Source organism: Adiantum capillus-veneris, chromosome 15, assembly GCF_014529385.1.
Source record: "Adiantum capillus-veneris isolate H3 chromosome 15, ASM1452938v2, whole genome shotgun sequence".
In the NCBI taxonomy this organism is placed as follows: Eukaryota; Viridiplantae; Streptophyta; class Polypodiopsida; order Polypodiales; family Pteridaceae; genus Adiantum; species Adiantum capillus-veneris.
Window position 1 is genome coordinate 37,523,697 of NC_140945.1, and position 11,837 is coordinate 37,535,533.

Genomic DNA, 11,837 nt, shown 5'->3' on the forward strand with positions numbered 1-11,837 from the left:
CCCGGCGTCGCTAAAACCGTCGCTACGAGCGTCGCTACGAGAGCGTCGCTATGTGCGTCGCTATAGACATCGCTATATGCGTTGCTAAAAGCGTCGCAATATAGAGACGCTCATAGCGACGTTTACACTGAAGACTATAGCGACGCTCATAGCGACACTACAGAGCCATAAATAGCGACGGTTATAGCGACGCCCGAGAGATTTTTTTTTTGGTGGCAGGGCATTGAATGCCCTGCCACCCATCAACCATATTGTACTTGATTCACTTTTTGAAAAAAGTGCAAGGGTAGATAATAGACCCAAAATAGTCACCCAAAAGACGCATTGTTTGCAAACTTGACAATTGTACACATCATAGGCAAAATGAATTGATTGGCAAATGTAATAATGACAATTGTATAACATCATAGGCATAAAGAATTGATTGGCAAAAGGTACTGCGGTGACAAATGTAATAGTATACATGGTTCAAAAAGACGTATAAAATCTGTCTCATGATACATAAGCTATGAGAAACCCTAAACTAATGCTATCTAGCTACGACTAAACTGACGTCATCTAGTCAGACGTCTCATCGCGTCCAAGCGGCGTATCTGTCGGATTCTGCAAAAAAAGACAATAAGACAGCTTTCAGTAAGTATAAACATATAACGACATTTATAAAACAATACAAAAAATAAAAAAGAGTAAACCCTAATACTAACCATGCTGCCGCGAGAACTGAGAATGTCCATCAGGGAGTTTAAGCCCTTCCTGCCTACGTACTCGCGCTCATACGGTGTGGGATCACGTCCTGTCATCGACCACTGTCAAAACATACAAAGATTTCATTATGTTAGAATTAAAAAACTCATAAACCCTAAACTATCGAACATAAAGAGCAATGTGAAAACACTTACAAAATCGGCCTCAAATGATGCCCATCCACCGCTCCCCAAGTGGTGCGAGCTCCCTGCCTCTACTCGCGCTCTGGCTGCATCCTTTTGTTGCTTCCACTTGTCGGGATTCTCGCGCGCTGCTTTCTTCGCATTCTTCCAATCTTCTTTGGCCAACCAATCTGGCCTGTTCCACCCATTCTTGATTGCTTTTTGCACTTCGGAACGCTTGTGTTTGCAGTATTCGCGCATTCGAATCTTCATCAGGTCTTCATTGAAGCGCTGATCCCGTGTTGGAACGGGAAACTCATCATGAAGTATGCTGATGACTCTGTTTTTTAAATCACTTGGTACTTCACTCCATTTTTTTAGTATGTAGTGTCTAAACAGTTGAGAGCAAAGACCACGCATGCGCGAGATCACCTTCTTGCCGTCATCATCCATGATGATGCCGCCGCTGAAGTCGATGGAGTAAGACAAGCCCTCTGGCCGGTGACGCGTGAACCTGGGTGTCCCGGCAGAGGTCTCTAGCGGCGTGTCTATGGGGGAACGGACGTCAGGTTTCTCCACCGGCGTCTGGGCCCCGAAGCGAGGAGTGTCGAGTGGGTGGCTCCTGGCGGAGTAGGTAGAGGTGTGTAGCTTCTAGGAACAGTCAGCCGTGCAAAACCTGGCGTAGATGGCATGCTGTGGCTGGTGTGGGGGCGGGCAAAGAAGGGGAGGGTAAAGAGGCCTCGTCGAACACGAGGCGGTGTGGAGGCATCGGTGGCGGAATCCCCACAACAACCGCCACCGCCACCACTAGAGCGCCGGTGTCTAGACGAGTGTGAAGCTCGTCTCGTCGACGCCGAAGCTTCGGAGCGCGCCGAATGCTCCGAAAGAGAGGGGAGATGCGGATGGAGTAGGAACGCGCGATGATGCGCCAGAGCGATGACGCTCCACGTACCACTGTCTCTGCTGCGGTGACAAAGAAGAAAGAAACTCCTCATCATCCATACCTGCATTAAACACACGAATATTTAAACTTAATATTGAATGAATAGAGTAGACAATGATGCAAAGACCATTAAATACAATGACGTAATGACGCATATAAATACAATGACGCAATGAATTGAGTGATAGAAGAGGCAAGTCGAAAACTCAGAATTTTCAATCAAAAGATGTGAGCGCGAGTAGAAAAGAGCGTTATACACCATGGAAGGTACTTAGAGAGCCAGAGCTTTTACAACACGGAGCAAAATTGTTCAAATACAATATTTGTGGCTTTAAGAGATCTCTCTCTCATCCTCGCATAACTTCCTATATCTATATAGAGCTCTCCGTTTAAACACATATCCTCTGTTTCATTTTGTAGCTCCTCTGCATGCACCCCATATAGAGTAGTAGCATCTTGATGCTCGTCTGGCACCATCCGCAGCGGCTTCTGATTGAGCATCTTCTCTGATCTCCTCCATTGATGCCGTTGTGATTGGCACATGGTAGCCTTCATACGTCCTTGCACTACGAGGGGCTACCTCTATGACGTACCACCAGTTTGATGTAGACTTTGTAGGATGAAAATATTACCTGCCAGAGCCACATAACTTACATGAGAGCTTTCAAGCACATAACTTGTAAAAGGGGGATGTTAACTATTTACATACTTACTTGTTCACAATGCTCGGGTAGTACGAAAGTGTCTCTTAGGTCAGTCCATTTCTTAGTAGAATCCACCTCAAGAAAACCAGACTCTCCTCTACTACGCACATAGCGTTGCGACCCTCCATGATTATCTTGAACCATTGCACGTCGAACAAGTCGACAAAAAATCCTCTGTAATCGATCCTCAAAATCTCTTGCAGCGTGCCGAAGTAAGTGAGTTCCGCCACCACAGGATCTGCATCAGAGGAACGTCGTCGACTAGACTGTTCAAATTTTTTCCATGATTCCACAATCTTGAGTAAAACGCTTTTTGTCGATTCGTTCCACCCTAAAATGTCGACCTTTACACCATGCTGCTGTGTATGACTTATACACAACGAACAAGATTATGAGTGGCCGTTCAAACGTTTATAAATAAAGTCACTGCTAGTCGTACATTGCAAACTTACCTTGGTCGCCGAGCAAACCCCGAGAGTACTCCCACTCTTCCTCAGTCACTTCGTCACCGCATTGCTGTGCGCTTTTCAATTGGTTGTGCAACCATCTTAAGCTCATGAAGGTTGGTAGGCTCTCCAGAACCGCTGGATATGCATCGGTGGTCGTCTTCCCCGTCTCCACTCGATTCGTGCCCTTTGTCGCTCTTGCTTTGCATCCTCATAAATAAACCACTTTTGCATCACTGGATTGTGAAGCATGCAAAATCGGTTGATTTTAGCCTCTAGATCTTCCGTCATCTTCTTCTCAACACCGAGATTGCACATGACAATCCCAGATATGCGCTCATCATCTATGGTTCGCCATAGCGTGTCCCGGGATTTATCAAATCCGTCTAGCCACTCTCCAATGTACACTAGGGACTCTGATACCAACCAACCTTCTGCCATGCTACCCTCCGGACGTGCCTTTTGACGCACATATCCCTTAAGCGTTTTCATGAAACGTTCTAAGAAGAACATCCATCTGGAATGAACTGTGCCAGCTATTTCCACCTCATCAACTATGTGAACAAGAAGATGCACCTGAATGGTTAGCATTGTAGTAGGAAAATGTTTCTCAAACATGCACACAAGCTCCGCAGCATTTAGTTTGGCGAATGGTATGGAGTCTACGTTGATCTCCTTTTGTGAGATCCATTGCACCAGCTTTGCAAGTTTGTAGATTGTGTTACGGATGTCGAGAGACAAACATCCCTCAATGGCAACCGGTAAAATAAACTGTAAAGTATGTGCAGCAATGATATTAAAGTCCACATTTTATGCAATGATATTAAAGTCCACTATGAACGTACCTGACACATTTTATGCCAATCGTGTGACTTCAAACCGGTAAGCTTTCCTTCTTTAGTAAAACACGTTCGGAGCGAGTGCATTACGCCAGTGGGGGTCCGCAAAGATCGAATGGTCTCTTTTACTTTGCGTTCTTGGGCTCCTGTGAAAATCCATGGTGCTTTAGGGAGTTTTATCGATCCATCAGACGCTGTTTGCGGCCAATATTGCTCCATACGATCCACATTTCTAAGGTCAACTCTGGCTCCCAAAGTATCTTTCTTGCCGGTCAGATGGTCCCATAGTAGATTACCCACATTCTTGAATATGTGCATTGGATCGAGCAAGTGATTGATCATGAGTCGGGGCCAGTATGGTAACTCGTACCATAGAGATAGTCTCTTCATCCCTGGAGGCAATCCGTCATCGCACATCTCCTTCTGCTCTAACCATGCTTGTGCAGACATCCTTGGTGGCTCTCTTCCCAAAAAGCCGTCGCGTAACACATGATTCTCTGGAAGATACGCTTGATGACCTTCGTAGATTTGCTTCTTCAGTGAGGGTGCCCTACGTGCATTCAGTCTAGGTCCACATGTGACACATGCTCTGTATCCGCTTGTTTGAAGCCCTGCATGTATACACATGATAATAGATCAACTATGGGAAAAAACAAGATTTACAGTGTCTGAGTGAGGAGTGTCAATAGATCACCTGAGCATTCTGTTAGCCCGGGATAGTCATGCATGGTCCACATTAGAATGCCTCTGATCAAAGCATTCCGTCGTCCTGTGTGTCGGCTCATATCCACCACCTCTATGCCAATCCACAATTGTTGTAGCTCTTCCAATAGTGGACGAAGATACACATCCATATTCCCACTTTATATCGCCCTGGCACAATCAAGCTTAGCCATAGGTGCCCCTTCTTCGTAGTCAACCACGGGGGAATGTTGTAGTTGACGATGACAACGGGCCATACACTGTAAGATGTTGATCTTTGACCAAATGGATTTACGCCATCCATAGCCAGGCCTAAGCGCAAATTTCGAGCTTCCCTGGCAAAATCCGACCATGTTCCATCTATATGTTTCCAGGCTACGCAATCTGCAGGAATTCGTAGCACACCATCCGAAGATTTATTCTCCTCATGCCATGATGCTAGGGCGGCCATGGACTTACATTCGAAGAAATGCTTGATGCGAGGAAGCAGAGGGAAATGTCGCAAAACCTTTTGTGGAATTTTTGTCCCGTGGAGATCTACTCGATATCTTTCGGAATCACATTTCGGACACTTCTCCATGTCTATGTATTCCCCTCTGAAAAGAATGCAGTCATTAGGACAAGCGTGGATAGAATTGTAATCCATCCCCAAGTTTCGCAAAATCTTTCTTGCTTCATCTCGGGAATCTGGCATCACATTGTCAGCTGGTAGTATGTGCTCTTTCAGCAATCTACACAACATAAAAATATGATACAGTCGTGTAAAAATCTATCAGATCATTATACATTTAGAGTTTTATTAAAGTAAACTAATTGTAATAGATCACCTGAAAAGCGCTGTGACGCTAGTGTCACTCCATCCAAACTTTGCCTGCATGTTGAGAAGAACCAGGAGTGCTTTCAATCTAGACATACGTGCTCCATTATACAATGGCGTATCGGCTTCACTTTTCATATCATCATAGATAAGCCTTTCTGAATCCATGATCGTCTCGATCATTTCATCAATCTCGGGCTCAAACATTGCCTCGTTGGGAATGTGCTCTGCATGATCATCCCCCGAGCTGTCAGAGGCTACATCTTGTGGCCTCACATATGCTGCTTGACCAAAGCGCCTGCGAACACGTCTATTGGGTTGCAAGATTGCTGCTTGTTGGCCAGCGTCAGAGTCCGACGAGTTATAATTGGCAACAACTCGATCTATAATAGATGGATCGAACTCGCCAAATTCGCGAACGTGCTGCAAAGAAACACGTCTTGTCCGTCGCACAGCATGCTTGCATTGATTACAAGGACATAAGACCCTCGTTGAGAGATAGGTGTTTCGGTTGGACGGTCCCACATCCTCGTCACTACTCATAATGAGGATAAAAAACTTATAACCTGGACAACAAATTTAATATTCTATTGGCATTCTTCGTCTTATCTCTTCTCTCTCTCTCTCTCTCTCTCTCTCTCTCTCTCTCTCTCTCTCTTTCTTTACCTCACATTCTCTAGTCATGTCCAATCCCCGCACACCTCGGTCTAGAGGTGCACGGAGATCAGAACCACCGGGTTATAATCTCGTCTTTATTGGTCAATACCTATATTTGTGGGTACAAGAAATCTACACACCCACGTCTACATGATACTGCATGTAGTGGACAAAACCCCTTTGCCTCTTCTCTAGCTGTAGCACTTCACAGCATCTTAACATCTTTTCACAGTAGATCTTTTCACTGTTCGTCTAACTCTAAACCCTAAACCGTAAGTAATTCTTGCGTGGACTCGATCTAACGTAAATAAGCGTAAATCTAAATAAACGTAAATCTAACTAAAAATAAACCTAAATCTAATTTAACGTAAGTCTACATCTAACCTAATCTTTAACGTCTTTTGGGATAGTTTCCTACGACGTTAAAACTCTCTTCTTCTTGTGTGTGTGTGTGTGTGTGTGTGTGGGTAAACCTAAATAAACCTAAGTCTAATCTAATATAACATAAATCTAAATCTAACGTAAATTATGTTATATTAAAAACAAAGAACTAAACTAACAGGGATTATAGAACCTTAAAACTGATTTAACACATAATTTTTCACATAACTCGGCAAGAGTTGGCATTCTCATCACTAAAGATGTGAGAGTTAACTTCCGGCGGTGACGCTGCCTCATCTCCATCCACATCTGACGACAGCAATTGGCTCTTTAGACCGTTCTTGCTCTTGTTACTAACTTTGAAGTTGCTGTTGAATGACTAGAGGTTGTCTAGATGGTCATTGTGTCGGGGATGTAGTGACTCTTGCCGCCCTGAAGATCCACCTTCTTCCCTATCTTCTGAAGACATTTCACCAGTACTTTTGGATCGACGGAGCCCACCATGAGTGAAGGCAGCAATACCCTATATTCCATTGAGGGCTTTCTTCACCCGCTTCATGCAGGCATCGCAGTCTATGGAGACCTAAATCTAATCTAATATAACGTAAATCTAAATCTAGCGTAAATAAACGTAAATCTAGTTAAAAATAAACCTAAATCTAATTTAATGTAAGTCTACATATAACCTAATCTTTAACGTCTTTTAAGATAGTTTCCTACGACGTTATAACTCTCTTCTTCTTGTGTGTGTGCGCGTGTGTGGATGTGTGTGCCAATAAAAAGAGATAAATGGTATAACCTTTCTATCACCCATGCCAAGTATGATAGATTGATTATGCCATTTCCCTCTTGAATAATAGGTCTTGAGTTCAACTCCTCGTCGGCTAGATCTTTAGGTCTTTTAATTTTAATTAGTTTCCTACGACGTTAAATTAGTTTCTCTCTCTTTCTCTCTCAATGTGTGTGCGTTTTTTTGGATCGTATGCATGTTTTCTCTCTCTTTTCCTCTCTCAATGTGTGCGTTTTTTGTTTATGCATGTTCTCTCTCTCTTTTCCTCTCTCAATGTGTGCGTTTTTTGTTTATGCATGCTCTCTCTCTCTTTTCCTCTCTCAATGTGTGTGTGCATTCTTTGTTTATGTATGTGTGTGTGCGTTTTTGTTTTTGTTTGTATCTCTCTCTCTCTCTCTCTCTCTCTCTCTCTCTCTCTCTCTCTCTCTCTCTCTCAAAAACACTATGTGTGTATGTATGTGTGTGTGTGAGAGAGGGAGAGAGGGAGAGAGAAAGAGGGGAAGGGAACATGAGAATGAGGAGAGGGAAGGAGCATACCTGGCTCTCCTTCCTCTCCTCGTGTGTGTGTGTGTGTGTGTGTGTGTGTGGAGAAGAAAGAGAGAGAGAGAGAGAGAGAGAGAGAGAGGGAGAGCGTTACCTGCTCCTTGCTTGAGGGCGCCAAAAAACTCAGATCTGAGATCTGAGTTTTTGGGCGCGCTCGGTTATTTTTTTAGCCCAGCCGGCGTCACTATGAGCGTCGCAAATTTCTTTGTAAATTTGCGATGCTCATAGCGACGCCGGGATTATTTTTTTTGAGCGTCGCTGTGTGAGCGTCGCTAATATGAATAGCCTCTTGTAGTGAGGTCACAGATCTGAGCAAAGAAATAGAGGAGGCTTGTGGACAGCCATACAGAGGCTTGCAAGAGAGCTCTCAGGAGCTTCTAGTGCTCACAGATCAGTGCTTCTAGTGCTCAGAGATCAATCCACAGTTCCTCTACAGATCAGCCCACTGTGTACAGCATCTTCCCTTTTCTCGGCAAGCTTTGCAACGGCTACATCGGCGACAGATTGGAGCTTGGAGCTTCCATAGACATGGAAGCATTGTGACATTGATACATTCATCTCACGCATCGAGGTGGAAAGTGAGTTTGAGCCTTTCTATGAGCTCAAAGAAGCACAGAAGAAAGTCGTTAAGTTTTTGGTAGTTTGACAGCAGTCTACGTTTTTGCTCATAACTTGAGATACAAAGCTCCGATTCCAAAACTTTTTGGTTGAAAACGGAGCTGGCTTCAAGCTCTACGACTTTGTAGAAGGAATTGTTTTTTGATTCGGAGTGCAGGTGGGTCTGAAATTAAAAACATGGAGACTGTTTTTCAGGACAGTTTTGGACTTTGTTGTTTTCTTTGCTGCAGACAACTTACCCGTGCACACTGCAGGTAGCAGGCACTTATGAGGTGTTACAAGATCGGGTTTGACTCCCAGGTACAGGTTGAGTCTAGTACTCCCACAGGTGTTGCCAGTTGTAGTTGAGTGGTTCTTTTGCAGTGTTGTGACTTGCATACATGGTCTTTGAGCGGGTAATGCTCTATGTATGCTTATGTAGTGAGCAGTAGATCTTGTGAGCAAGTGTAGAGGTTGGTTGTGGATGACATGTATGGTCACTTGTGGTACTCTTTGTGAGCATTTGTTGGACACAGGTTTGCAAAGCTTATCCATGTATGTTGAGTGTAGTTTGATACGCATTGATTGCTCATTGTATTGAGCTTGCATGACAATGGTTATTTTGTGTTGATAGCCATTGTGCGTCGAAACTCTGGCGAAATTTTCCCAGGAGTTTTATGCGCATCATCTATGCAATCTAGGTAGAGATTGCGGGTTGCACTCAGCATTTGCGTGCGGTGTTCTCTGCAGGTGGGAGATTTGTGTGTGTGTATGCATCGATACCGCACAGTGTGGGCTTGGTGATTAGCTCACGGTTTGACAGGCATACAGTTATCTTGGCACACTCACAAGAGCAAATATTGTGATGTATGCTTGTGTGTCTATGAGCTAGGTAGCCGGATTTGAGTCATATTGACTTGTGATTTTGTACAAGGTTTTGCATGGTTATTGGTGCGAATTTGCATCAGGTTTTGAGCCATATTTGCAGACTTTTGTTGATGCGATTCGAGCCAGTTTAGGGCTGATTTGGTTGACATTTGCTACTCATTGTTGGTTGCTCTTTTGCAAGCATTATGGCTGATTTTTCGTTTGACTTCCAGCGTTATGGTCTAACATAGTTTGATGGTGCAAATTTTGTTGCTTGGAAGGAGCATATGCTTATTGCATTGACGGATTTGGGGCAGGATAAACCCTTGCATGGTTTATCGGCGAAGCCCAAGTCTATGTGTGATGATGATTGGCAGGATCTTGATGAGTTAGCCATGTCTACGATTCATTTGCATCTTGTTGAGTATGTTTACTGGCAGGTCTTGAGGGAGACTACAACTCATGCTTTATGGCAGAGTTTACATGCTATGTACGCGACATCCATGTCTACAGGGGAGTCTAGTCCCACTTCTATGTCCATGGGAGAGATTGGTCCCACACGCAAGTCTCGACGGCATAGAGACTTGACATGTTGGCATTGTGGACATAGAGGGCACATTAGGCGTCGATGTTTCAGGCGTTTGAGACAACGGAGGCGACAGATGCGTGATGCAAATTTGGGCATGACAGATGCTAGTGAGATCAATACGGTGGTTACTGAGTATGCTTGTGATGGCGATGTCACATTTACATCTAGCTTGTCTTCAGACGATCTTATGTCTACGGATTGCATATCGGATTGCACATTGTCTTCACATTGTTTACTAGATTCAGATGCTACTTTCCATGTCACCTCGCATCGTGAGTGGTTTAGCACGTTTTCTAGTGGGAGACTTGGTTGTGTGCACATGGCTGATGGTGTTGTGTATGACATTGAGGGTGCAGGAGGCGTATGTTTGTCCTTGCCCAGTGGTATGAGATTTATCCTCCTTCATGTGCATTATGTGCCAGATCTGAGACGGGATTTGATCTCAGTCAGACAGTTACGGGATAGTGGATGTCGGGTATCACTGCTTGAGCGATCTTTTGCATTGCATTTGGGTTCGCTAGTGATTGCGAGAGGTGCTAGAGTTGGCACATGGTACCCATTGCACGTAGTACTGGTGCGAGATGGTCAAGTCTCAATCTTGTTACAGCCATGCAGAGAGCGAGAGACCCGGACAGTCTCTTTTGCTCATGGCTTGCGGGGTGCTTTTCATGGAGTGCAGAGTAGTGAGCTCGTTGTGCACACAGTTGGGGCACAACTTGAGCAGTCACACAGAGAGGTGACAGATTCATACATACATGCTTTGCTAGTGACTGAGCAAAGGAGAGAGTCAGTTGTGCGAGATACTTCTAAGCAGGATAGACAGGTAGAGCGGTCTTGCTCTAGTGAGTCACGACAGGAGGAAGTTGTGCAAGAGTCTATGCATAAGGAGTTTGAGCATGAGAGCTCTAGTGAGTCACTACAGATTGAGTGGTCATATTTGCAGTGGATGATTGTAGAGGAGGCTGAGATGTCAACGATTATGCAGTCATTCCTTTCTATGCTCGACAGTGAGCATGGGGATATAGTTGTGCAGGATATGTCTTCCAGCAGACACCTAGAGCAATTGGTTTGCTCTGAGGTTGCACACAGGTTGATGCGTCTTTTGCGGAGAGTCAAGAGATGCATGTGGCTGACACATGGCTGACACGCCTTGTCAGTCAGAGATGCCTATTGCCAGGGATATATATGTTGATGCATGCTCCGTAGAGCTAGCAGGGCCCGCTAGCATTGCATCGGCATTCGGCGGTCTCATGTATGAGATGCTGATCTTGAGACTGGATATCGCAGCTGCAGTTGGAGCATTTGCAGTTGGGGTTGTCAGTCGTTTGTTGACTGATGATGGCATAGTGCACGAGAGAGATATGCAGGTATTGCGTACATACTTGCAGTACGTGTACAGTACGTCTGGTAGTGTATGGACTTACACTGGAGCAGGACAGCCGGATGCACACGATCACAGCCTGCCAGTGGGCATCGGTTGAGAGCGATTTTGTCTCACCTTTTGTAGTCTTTAGAATAGGTTCCCTTGCTTAAAGGCACAGTCGCCTTTAAGTGGGAGGTTGTTGGGGAATAGTCTGGGCGCCCACTGACTTGTATACCTTATACATAGCATAAGTGTATAGGGGGCTGCTCACTCTTTGAGTCTCCCCACCCATATCAGTGTGCCGTGTGTCTCCTTCTCTCTCTCTCTCTCTCTCTCTCTCTCTCTCTCTCTCTCTCTCTCTCTCTCTCTCTCTCTATTCTCTCTTCTCTCTCTCTCTCTCTCTCTCTCCTCTTCTCTCTCTCTCTCTCTCTCTCCGTCTGTGGTGCACTCTCGAATCCCCTTCAGGTTCATATTTTTCCTAATGGCTTCAAGAACCGCAAAGACAAGGGGACCGTAGCCATTGTGCAACATGTTTTCTCAATGTCAACCATGCATTTGCAACAACCACCTCGATTTCCAACACATTGTAAGTACATGTTTTGAGAATACAAAGCTAGGTGTGAAATCACAGTGTAATGTTATTATGGATTCATACTTAAGATTTGTCATGCATTTATAGTCATATTTCCATCCACGTTGGTGGAGGAGCAGCCACTACATAGTCTCTCAGCAC